This window comes from Cheilinus undulatus, linkage group 3 (genome assembly GCF_018320785.1).
Source record: "Cheilinus undulatus linkage group 3, ASM1832078v1, whole genome shotgun sequence".
Lineage (NCBI taxonomy): Eukaryota > Metazoa > Chordata > Actinopteri > Labriformes > Labridae > Cheilinus > Cheilinus undulatus.
The window spans coordinates 12,676,888-12,688,913 of record NC_054867.1 but is presented as its reverse complement, the minus strand read 5'-3'; the positions used below and the strand labels follow the sequence as shown (position 1 = coordinate 12,688,913).

At 40.7% G+C, this 12,026-nt stretch overlaps 1 protein-coding gene across 12 annotated transcripts in view; it reads left to right on the top strand.

The window, feature by feature from the left end:
• The first annotated feature begins 2,921 nt into the window (after positions 1-2,921).
• The window catches only part of LOC121506892 (band 4.1-like protein 1), a 164,019-nt gene continuing 154,914 nt past the window's right edge, over positions 2,922-12,026 (top strand). For 5 of the 12 annotated variants that reach the window (XM_041782895.1, XM_041782894.1, XM_041782899.1 and 2 more), the window contains exon 1: positions 2,922-3,120. The gene's annotated coding sequence lies outside the window, so the exon portion shown is untranslated. The remainder of the gene's footprint in view (positions 3,121-12,026) is intronic. The other 7 variants (XM_041782897.1, XM_041782896.1, XM_041782902.1 and 4 more) reach the window with 5 other exon arrangements.

Sequence of the window (12,026 nt, the reverse complement as noted above, 5' to 3'; positions counted from 1 at the left end):
GACTATCTTCTGGACATTTGTCAAGTCAGCAGTCTTCCCCATGATTATGGTTGTGTGCACTGAACCAGAGCGAGAGAATGAAAGCTCAGGAAAACTTGACAGCTGGTTTGAGTTGAGAAGTTGATTAGAGCGCTATTCAAGACTAAAAAAACTGACAGGAAAACTTTTCCCCAAAAAATTTTTGAGAAATTTCCCTTTGAGTGTGATAATTTAGGTAAGTTTAACTTTTTGAATTAAATTACGTGGAAAAATACTGTCATGATATTCCTTTTTTGAGGTGTGCGTGTAATGTCCACTCTGAATCATGCTGGGCCTGATATTCATACCTTGCTTGTGATCACAATATTGCAGGACTGCTTAAAGGGATTTTCTTCAAACTTTGCATAAATGTACACTCTGATGTTGAGTTCTCTGCCAGAAAACGGAGAGCTGCGTTCCGCACCATTGTGGTGAAGAGGGAGCTGAGCCTGAAGGCAAAACTCTCAATGTCATCCAACCCTCACCTATGGTCATGAACTCTGGTTAATGACTGAAAGAATAAGATCGCGGGTGCGAGAGATCGCAATGAGATTCCTCAGGAGGGTGGCTGGGTGCAGCCTTAGAGATAGGGTGAGGAGCTCCGACATCCGGAAGGATCTTAAAGTAGAGCTGCTGCTCCTTTGCATGAAGGAGCCAGTCGAGGTGGTTCGGACATCTGATTCAGATGCCACCTGGTTGCCTCTCTGTGGAGGTTTTCCGGGGACGTCCAACTGGAAGGAGACCCGGGGGCAGACCCAGAACTCACTGGAAGGGTTGTATCTCATCTAGCCCTGGTTGTTGCTGGGGAGAGAGAAGTCTGGGTTGACTTGCTTAGACTGCTGCCACAGCTAACCAGCAGTGGCATCCCAGAGGCTGTGGATGATGGTGAGTTCCATTCACCTCAGAAGCCAAGTGTTGGAACTGGGAATGACGTCACACCCAAGTTCAATGCCTCCATTTGCTGCAATCTCATAACTGGGGGTTGCTCTGATTTACAAGCTGCAATTATGAGTTCAGGGCGCATTTTTGTCACCACACAATTTCCAAGTTCTGAGAGTAAATGGGACGCACCGTGAATCAAAAATTACCTGACTACTGTAGATTTTTTAAGCCTTAGGTCAGAGTTACAGGTCACAGGGCCGCATGTTCATCCCTTGCTTGTGACTGTGATATTCCAAGAGCCTTTAGGGGGATTTTCTTCAAACCTTGCACAAATGTCCACTCTGACTACAGGGTGTACTGATTAGAAATAGGAGGCCATAGTTCAAAGTCTAGATCATTGGGCCTCATGTTCATACTCTACGAGTGAATTTGATATCTCAAGAATGTTCTGGGGGACTATCTTCAGACTTGACACAAATATCTATTCTAACTCTAGGACACGCCAAATACATTTTAGAGGTCAAAAGTCAAGGTCAAATCCACTCCAGCCCTTCTTCTTGACTATTCACTGTATTTCCACTGCAGGAATTGACTCAATTTTTTCCTTTTATTTGTTGAAAACAAGGGTGTCCAAACTTTTTCCTCTGAGGGCCACATACAGGAATACATAAGGATGCTGGGGCCATTTTATTACCTGCAAGGCGAGGTATGTGACATTAATTAAGTCAGATGCAAGATAAAGGAGGAGCTGGGGGGGAGGTTGAATGGCTAACAATGCCAACAGTCAATAACTTCCAGGTTTTGGGGATGCCAATCATATTTCAGGGGGCCCTGTTTAGCCCAAGCTACCACTGTTATTGTTATTGGTACTGCTATTTGCTGCAGTAATCTATGAGGGAGTCAGAAAACAAGATATTACTATTGTTTTGGTTGGCAGTATGTTTACCTTATACAGAGCTGTCTCAATTTATTCACAAAAAATAATTAGAATTTAATGCAGGCCAATCAAAATTGGACTGGGGGCTGCACATGAATGTTTTTAACCCCATGAAGCAGTTTGTGAAGCAGTTTTAAGTTCCATGCACAGATACTGCTTTATTAAAACTTGATTTGCTTTGTCGGTTTTTCTGCTATATAGCTGATCAGAGAACCATAAAATCTGCAGGACACCTAATTATCCTCTAAATAAAACATTTAGTTTACATGATAGCCTCCAACTTTTTCTGCTGTTGCTCAGCTAGTAAAAGTTTCTTTATTGGATTATGATGATGTTTCTAAATGGATTTGTCATCCATCTGAGCATGCAGCATTTAAAGCCCTGGAACTCGCTGACAATGATTAATCAAATGAGCAGCTCCCCTCATCACTGATGAATTATATCAACCTCATCTCGCCTCTTGAACTGATACTTTGTCACTTTAACGGATACAATGGGGAACTGATACCTTCCTGCTTTCATGGGTGAGTTCCCATTCTGCCTGTTAACCAGTGGACGCTCTGCCCTTTGTGCTAACAGATTCCCAGCTCTGTATGCAAAGGTGAAGGAGTTAAGACTGCGTGTTGTTAGCGATGGACTTAATGATGAAATCAGAGATTGCGCCATCCTGACGACACTGAAAGAAATACCAGCAACTCCTCTGATGTGCTACTTGGGTTTTAAATATTTCATTTAAAGCAGGAGGGGGCATGCGTGGAAAATGGAACATCTTCACTTGTGCACCAAAACAAGCATCCCCTCATGTTGACTTACTAACTGAATCCACTTTTCTGGTGTAGCCCATGTCTCATTGGCTGCCTCATTCTTTCCTGACACAACACGAAGGCACCCTGAATGCGGCTGCAGTGGAAACAATGTGGGATTATGTCACCTTGTTGGCATATTTCCGCGTGTTTATTTAGAACTGAAGACTTGTTGAGAGAGGCGGATATTTCTGCAGGAATGACACATGCCTTGTTTGGCTTTACGCATTTACCCTGAACACACAGCCTGACTGTACATGCGTGTGTGTGCCTTCCTCCCTCCTGCATCTGACAGCGTCCCTCCCTCTTTCTCTCTCCTCCTCCTCCGTCTCTCATTAGGGCTTTTCACCGGCAAAACACCGACGCACTCCCTTTCCCTTAAACCGGGGAATAAACGCGGCACGGCGGCAGGAGCAGGACTGAGCTACCCCGGGTGCGCACCATCCATGCTTCTCCCCTGGATATCTGTCTGACAGGAGGGTATGTTGTAATATTCATATTTCTCCTGTCTACTCGCTCTTGAAGCTCGGGCTTGGTTGTGTTAAACGATTTGTTGAATGTCGAGCTTTAACGTTGTCGAGCTCTTTCCTTCTCCCTTATCCTTTTACGCGTAATTAGTCAATGCGGTTCTTTGTGTTTTTCGCGCTTTGCGCCTTTAGCTGCTGCAGTGAGAGGCAATTATTCAAGCTACAGCTGTTGAAAGACCATCATTTTATAACGCGCATTGGACTTTGCCCGCCTGCTTGCCGTCCTCTGCTGGTGGATGAATATCATTGTGGGAATGAAGCATAGGCGAGTTGTAGCGTCATTTTGGGCCCACTGGCTCAGTCAGTGTTGACATCCCACCTGCAACCAGGCAGTTGGACCCCTCCACTCTCCACTCCCCCCTCCCCTCTCCTGCCTTGAGCCTTGGACAGCCCGTACATGATGTTGTCACGAACAGCAGCCTTGATTTTCATGTTGTATTATTTACGTCCTCCAAAGTTGTGCTGTGCCTCAGAGATCAGCTGTTGTCTGCTTGTTTCAGTTTGTGTCTCAGGCTGTCAGGCGAACTGGACCAGCAGTTGGCTTAGCCAGTGAATCCTCCAACACACCCATCACTAATTATGCAACAGCCATACTAACAGTCACACAGTGTCACACCCTGTCATCAACACTCTCTGTCCTCACAGAGTTCGCTTTCAAAACAAACCCAAATTCATTGTAGTATGAGCCTTTTAGCCCCCACAGCGTGGAAATAATTCAGTGATGAGTACATGGTGTAAATACAGGCTTCAGTTACAGTGGGGAGACATTTAAGGTGAAGCACCACTCAGCCTGTTTTTGCATGCATGCTGGGGCAGGTCTCTGAGGGAGATGGCCTCACCTTTGGCCCCCTGGTTTCACCGGTTTGTGGAATTACATCAAGTATGGAAGAAGAATGTTTCCACTCTGCACGTGCTGGCTTCACCTTCACCATTCTTTAAACTTTCCTCTGTGGTTTTTCATCTCTGACCAGGAGTGCATTACTAGCTTTAATGTATATGAGTCTATGTTTCAGTAATGATTTAGCATCAAGCCTTTGTTTAGAGCTCTACCACCATAATATATGTCTGTGGACATAAGTCTTGGCTGCACAGTGATTCACTTTATAAATTGAAAAAAAAAAAAAACAATTTAGCCTATGTTAACACAGTTTAGATACTCTGTTGTTAAAAATAGATATGAGTGGGGACAGTAAGGGTCAAGGTCGCCCATAATGGGGGTAAAGGGGAGCACTTCCGGGGTCCAGCCAAACTTGGGGCCCATGGAGATAAAAAAAAATGGTCCATTGAAAAGTTAAGCTTAATTTATCTGTATAATAACCTTATCAATCTATATACCTTGTAAAGCTATAAAACTCCAATCAAAACAACAGATATTTTTAAAAATTTATTTGTACTATAGTATATAGCCAACAAAAAATATATAAAACTCTTTTTGTAAAAAAAATAATTAAAAGGGTTGAAAATGGTTACAATTATAGAAAAACATGGTGGAAAAAGTGGTGAAAAGGGAATTTAAATGTATCAGAAATGTTTTAAAGTGGAAGAAAATGGGTAGCAGGCAAAATATTATGTGTAAAATGGCAAAAATGGGTTCAAAATCTCAAAAATGGGTTAAAGGAAGGAAAATAGGTGAAATGGGATAAAACTGCCAGAAATGGGTAGTAAGAATGGTCATAAATGCAGTAAAAATGGGCAAAACAGGTGGAATAAGGGGTTTTACACTGCAAAAATGTCTTAAAAGTGGCAGATATGGTTAGCAAAGGAGCTGAAATGGGATTAAAAGTGGCAGAAATGGTTTAACAGAGGCAACAAATAGGTGGAAAGTGGCAGAAATGAGTTTAAATGAGCCAGAATGGCCATAACAAATTGTGAAGTGCAATACAAATTGGCAAAACTTGGAAAAATAAGTGGTAAAAGGGGTTAACAGTAGCAGAAACGCCTTAAAAGTGTTGGAAATGGTTGAAAAAGGTCCTGAATGCGATTAAAAGTGGCAGAAATGGGTTTAAAGTTGCAAAAATGCATTATCGGAGGCAAAAATGGGCAAAACAAATAATGAAATTCAGTTAAATTGGGCAAAAAGGGTGTAAAAGGGTTGATAATGTTTCAAAAGAAACAACAACAGGCAGGAAGTAGCAAGAACAGGTTTAGAAGTGGTAAAATATATGCAAATTATAGTGGCAAAATTAAAAGTGGATCAAAAGTGGGAGAAATAAATATTTTCAACATCAGAACCCAATGACAGTTTGATACTTTCAGCCCCAAAATAAGGGAACTTTATGTCAGGATGCTAGCACCAATGCTACTGATAAATTCACAGTGAAAAGTCATTCACTGGGTTTGTCAGGGGGCCAGCCAAATCTGTGGACAGGCCTGCTGAGGGTAAAAATGATGCTCAGCTGAAGATGCCACCCCTGCTGAAGTCAGGGGGTCTAGTTGTCACCCCACTGAAAAAGTCTGGGTCCATCCCTGTTCTTGCAGGCAAGTTAAGATGCTTTGATCAGCAGCAGTACAGAGGGCTCTGTTGATGGGGGTGGTGGTGGGGGGGGGGTGTAACAGAAAGGACAGGGACTTAAATTCACCAGGTAAAGGTCAGACCACGTCAGGTGGATGTATGACATCTTACTTTCATGGATGAGAAACGCTGATCCAGACGGAGCTTGGCACCGGTCACACTCTCTCTCATTAAAGGACCATAGCTTGGTACTTTTGCACCGTAAGAGCAGCATGCTTTACTCGTGTGTGCCAATTAAAATATTAAAAGTCAGTGGGTGTATAAAAGCTGTCTTGACTCTGTAAACGTTGCAGGGAATTATCTTTAAAGGAAACCAAAATATAGTCTTGTATGGAGAAAGGAAAGAGCTGTAACTTCTTTGGGTAGATGCTAGGCCAGCATAGATGCACATAAAGAAAGTGTAATAGACAAAAACCTGCCCTCATTAGGAACACATCAGCAGAGGAGAGATATTTTTCAGGACAGCTAGACATCTAACAGATGCCCAAGGCTGCCCATAAGCAGAGGATAAGGAGGGAGCTTTCTGGGCCCAGAGAAATGGGGGCCCATGGAGGTCAAGAAAATCCTGGTAACCATGTTTAATATTTAACTTGATTTTTAACTAAAATGTAAACCCCTTTTCATAAAACAGAATTACCTTTTATTAGTAATGTTACCATTATGGATGGGCAGATTGACTTGATTGATTGAGTGATTGAGTGAGATTTGGAGAGTAATATCAGGCGGAATAGTTAAGCCACAATGTGCACAAATGTCAGGACACCAGAGAATAAAAGTAGACAGAACTGAAATAGCTTTTAGGACAGATAATCAAATAGTTGGGAAATAAAGGCATAAATGGGCAGAAATTAGCAAAAATTGACTGAAGAAGTAGTTAAAGAGCAGCTAAAATAGGTCAAAAGAGAAAAACAATATGGGTTAAGATGACAGAAAAGATACAGCAATGGGCAAAAATTGGTGAAAAGCTGTTAGAGGTGGCTAAAATTGTTTTTTTAGTTTTTGGCAAAATGAGCAAAAAGTGGCTATAAAGTGTCAAAATGGGTGGCTTTGATAATGAAAGTGGTTAAAAAGTAAATACAAAGTAGTTAAAAGTGGCAAAAAAGGGCAAACAGTGGCAAAGCCGGGTAAAAAGTGAAAAAAAAATGTAAAAAAAAAAACTTCAGAAACATTGATGAAAAGGAGTTAAAAAGTGTTACAACTTAATAATTGGAACATCAGAACCCATTAATGGCATACTTTCAGCTGCAAAATGATGCAACCATTAGCCAGGTGGCCAAGATAGTGGCAAAATAGTTGCAAATAATAGTGGCCAAATTGGGTGGAAAAAGTGGTTAAAAATTGGCACAAATAAATGATTTCAACATCAGATTCCAATGATAGTTTGACACTTTTCAGCTCCAACACAAGGTAACTATAAGACAGGATTTTACTACCAATTCCACTGATCCAACACACATGCATTGACACCATCTATAACTCTATAACTGGGCAGGACCTGTTCACTGGGTTTTTCAGGGGCCCGGACTATTCTGACTCCCAAGCTCTTAAAATAAAACAAGTAAATTAAGTGCATAGAATAAAATGTTTTGCGCCTTTAATTTCGAGTGGGGGTTGCATTTGAATGGTGCCAACCTGAATGAAAGGCAGGGCAAAATCTATGTTATATTGGCGTTCCAGTGTTGCAAAAGCAAGAGAGAGAACTTTCCATATACACAGCAGTTTCACCATCTTTACAGTGATCACATCTTGCCTCTGTTACACCTCTGTTTCTACCTCCTTTGCCAGTGCAGAGGTATTATCAGGTCATCCCTGCAATTACGCCTCCGTGACATTTATATTGAAGATGAGATGTCACAACTAAATATTGCCCCTTGGACTGGCAGTCTGAAGAGAGCGATTATCATCAGTCTCTAAAAGCCTGAAGTCTTAGCTTTAACTTCTAGCTCTCTTTTCTGTGGGTTGCATTGTTTACAGTTCTACTGGCAGGTTGTAAGAAATAAAGTTTAGAGGAGAGTTCTAAAGTGGAGTTTTTGCCGTTCTTGCATGCAGATATCTGTGAACAGACATTAATTAAAGCTAAATTATCATTAGGGATGCAGGATTGCATAACAGCAGATGTGTCCAGTATCTTTTCTCTCCACACAGGCTGTTTTCCTCCGCATAGCCAAATCCTGTTAATGGATGATACTGCACAGACAACAGAAACTCATGGAAACTGCATTTCCTATACCCAAATCTTGCTATACACCTACAGATTGTGTGTTTTCATGCAAATCTTTTGCTGTATGAACTTTGGCACATATTGGAAAGAAGAATTCATTCCTAAAAGTCTTTGATAGTCTCTTAAAAGCAACTTCCAGTATGTAGAAGTTCACTCAGTGATTATGGTAAATGAAGTCATTTAAAGCAATAGATGCCTCAGTGTGCGGTATATTGAGCCTGAAAACCCAGAGCCTCTTAGCATTGCCTTAATGTGCCGGGATGCAATGCACTCAGCTTTTAGCTCCTATAGGCACCACTAAACCCGAGACACAAAACATATCAGCAGCAATTGCAGGCAGATTTTATACCACACTCAGATTAGGTAGATAAAAATAAGAGATGGATAAGAAAATGGGTAATCAATCAATTTAATATCACTTGTCATATCAGATTTCTTACAAGTACGAGTACTTTGTCATTTCTTTGTGTTGGTGAAATTTTGACCAAGTGGGGCCTGCTTCCTCTGCAGTGCTGTGACCTGCTCACTGCTGCCTTACAGGTGGGCTTATGGTAATTTGGCACATTCACCCCCAGGTCTCACATAGTACCAGCTCCAGCTACAAGACCTGCTCTCACACAGCATCCATGTTGTCAACATTTGACACACTCCTGTATCTGCTGTGCCACACACATCTTCCAGAGAGCCAACTCCTCATCTCTGCAGCACCCCTTTCTCCAGCACTCACTTATCATCACGCTGACCTAAGTTTGTTACTGTACTGAGCTCAGACACACTGAGCAACTAAAAGTTCTTGACTGCTTCCTTCTTTTAACCACAGTGTATACGTGCAGAAATATCTTACTCCAGTGTTTTTGCGTGAGTTCATATGCCTGAGGGTGCCACTGGGATTTCACAGCCCGGCATGCTGCCTAAGAGCATTTGCAATTCAAATGAGCTTGTATGATGCATCTAGTGAAGTTGAAGTAGCCCTCTGCTCCTCTGTCTCATTGGAGCCAATCATTACTTGCACTTGCAGGGTAAGGCAACTTTTTTCATTGACTTCTCTATTAAAAAGAGTGCATCTTCTTTGTGTGAGACACTGTCACAGAGTTTTTTTTGCAGCTTGTCTTACTTGAGTCATAGTTATTGTTTGTGGAGAGTTGCTAAGATCTTACCATAATGATACAGAGGCATGCCACTGGTCATATACATGTGTCTGTGCTACCTGTATGACTGTCATTGCTGTTGGCCCAGCTGAATTTTTAGCTGACCGTGCTTTGTGAGTGTGTTGACATCTCTTCTTCTCATATGTTTGCCAAGTTGTAAAACCTCATACTGAAGTGTCTTTCCTTTCCCTGTGAAACAACCCTATTTCCCTCCAAGGCAAGAGATTTACAGAGGACAATGCATGCATGTATAGACATGATAAGAACAATGAAAGCTGTTGCATGTGCATCATGAATTCTGGAAGACAAAAATGTCGTTATGAGTCAGATTTAGTGTTCACATAACAATATGACTGCCTTCTTTAGTCATCCTCGTAGAAAATTATGAAGCTCACTAAACCCACTCAGTCCTGTTTTTGTCTTAGTGGTAAATGCGTATGCTATTTTGGAAGGAATGAGTTGAATTAAAATACACTTTCAGTTACTACAAACACATGGTCTGCCAAGTACAGTGAGATTAAAATCTCAAAGTCCGACTCAGTCTTTTACTTCTTCAGGCTTTAAAGAAACTTTTAGAGAAAGAAAAAGAATTGTGTCATCACAGTTATTTTCTGTGACATTAGAAAGCAGCTCCACTGCTATAGAAGCAATTATGCATTGTTTGCACAGCTGAGTGGTACTGTTCTTGAGTGTACACTCTTTAAATCATCAGAGTGCCTCTTGAAGTGATAGGGATCCTTTATCTGCTATTGGCCTTCCTTAGAAAATCAACTTAAAGCTTAAGATTTTTTAATTGACAGTATGGAAGCCCTAAGAGAACATGCATCCATACAGTTTATTTTACACTCTTTTCCTTAGTTTCCTTTTTTACCCCAAGTTCTTGACTTTTTATCTTCTTTTCAGGAAGTAACATTGCTGTTTATTTTCATGATGAAACAAATTATTTGCATTTTTCTTTATAGCGATATTGAGACACTAACTCCTTATCTTCAGACAACAAGAAAGATATACAGTGCCTATAAAAGTATTCTGCTCCTTGGGTGTTTTACCCTTTTATTGATTTTATAAATCAGTCATGGCCAATATAATTTAGCTTTTTTGACAAAAAAAACCTCTTTTATGTCAAATTAAACTCAATTAAATAAAAAAATATGTAATGCAAAATAAGTGAATATTGGAATAAAGGTGAATTCTACAAAGTGTAGGGAGATCCCAAACAGAGTGGCAAAGTTAAAGCCACTGTTGAAGAAAACTCAGAATAAATCTCAACTATACAGAGGGGACTCTATGGAAGAAAGTTCTTTGGTCTCATGGGACCAAAATTGTGTGTGTTTTTTTTTTTTTTTCGGCCATCAGACAAGATGCTATGTTTGGCAGACCCTAAACTGCACATCACCACAAAAACACCATCCCTACTGTGAAGCATGGTGGTGGCAGCATCATGCCGTGGGGATGCTTCTTGGCAGCCGGCCCTGGAAGGCTTGTAAAGGAAGAGAGTAAAATAAATGATGCTAATTATAAGAGAATCCTTGAGGACAATCTTATTCAGGATGCAAGAGAACTCTGGCTTGGGAGAAGATGGTGACCTGAAGCTACAAGGCCTCACAGTGAAAACCCAGACCTCAATCCAGTAGAGAATGTGTGACTGGCTTTAAAAAAGACTGTTCATGCCTGGTCCCTGTGCAGCCTGACAGAGCTTGAGCAGTTTTGCAAAGAAGAATGGAGTAAAATTAAAGTGTCCAGATGTTCAAGCCTGACTGAGACCTATCCACACAGACTCAGTGCTGTGATTGCAGCCACAACATTTACTAAATACTGACATGATTGGGGTGAATATTTATGCAGTCACTTATTTTACATGACATTTTTTTATTTCATTGACACAACTTTGCAGGAATTAGTTTTAACTTTGACATTTAAGAGTGTTTTTTGTTAAAAAAAAAAAGACCATAAATGGTTTATAAAATCAATAATGAGAACATCAAAGGGGGTGAATACTTTTCATCAGCACTGTATCTAGATCTTGAAAAAACAACCAAAAAGCTCTTCTTATCTTAGGATAGAAGTGTGAAATAGAAAATAGATAAAGCAACAATGTTGTGGTTGTGTTTATATTTATAACTCTGTTAGTGCAGATATGATATTGTTTGCATATCATGTAACCAATGCTAGATAGATGATATCTGACTCACAGCGCAGTGTTGTAGATATTTGGCTGTCATTGCTGTAACTTTAGTACTACTCTGGAGCAGCGTACTGCTGCTTTGTGTTTGTATGCCCAGAGTGTTTGTTTGTCCACAGTAACGCTGACCAGAATATCATTTTTAAAGCTTCAGACCTAAAGTGACAAATAACTGCAGGAGATTTTTAGCTTTGTCAGAATGCAGAGTGTCAGCCAGTAAGATTATGAGGTTAGAAAAAGTTGAATGAAGTAAAACTGGACTTTCAAATAAATGTTAAGTCCAACTGAATGACCTTTTCTCTCGATGTGTGCATGCTTTTTACTCAGATGCAAAATGGGATTCATTTCTTGTCCACAAGAAAGAGTAAGCATATTAAGCCTGCTGCATACCACTACTGCATCAGGCAGAGGTTAAACTGCACAAGTGCTGATCTTTACACATGTCATGCAGATGTCTGCTTTTAGTTATTACTGTAAGATAGAGGTATGATTTTAATGTCATTTGTACCAAAGTAAAGCATCAAGTGTATATGGAATGAAAGGAGCTGTAAAGTTTGTCCATATTTTTTATCTTTCAGCGTACAACCAGTGAGCTTCTTGGTATGTTGTCGAATGGAAGACGGTCAGTATTAATAAGCTGAAAAGAGACGTATTGCCACCTTGCAGAGCTGGACATGCACCTGTCCATAAACCCATTGTCCTGCATGTAAATTGTATCTTGACTTTACCAAGCATGTAAACGTACTGAGTGTGGTGGAAAGAGTTGCCAGCGACCAAAAGAGCTCACATTTTCCTG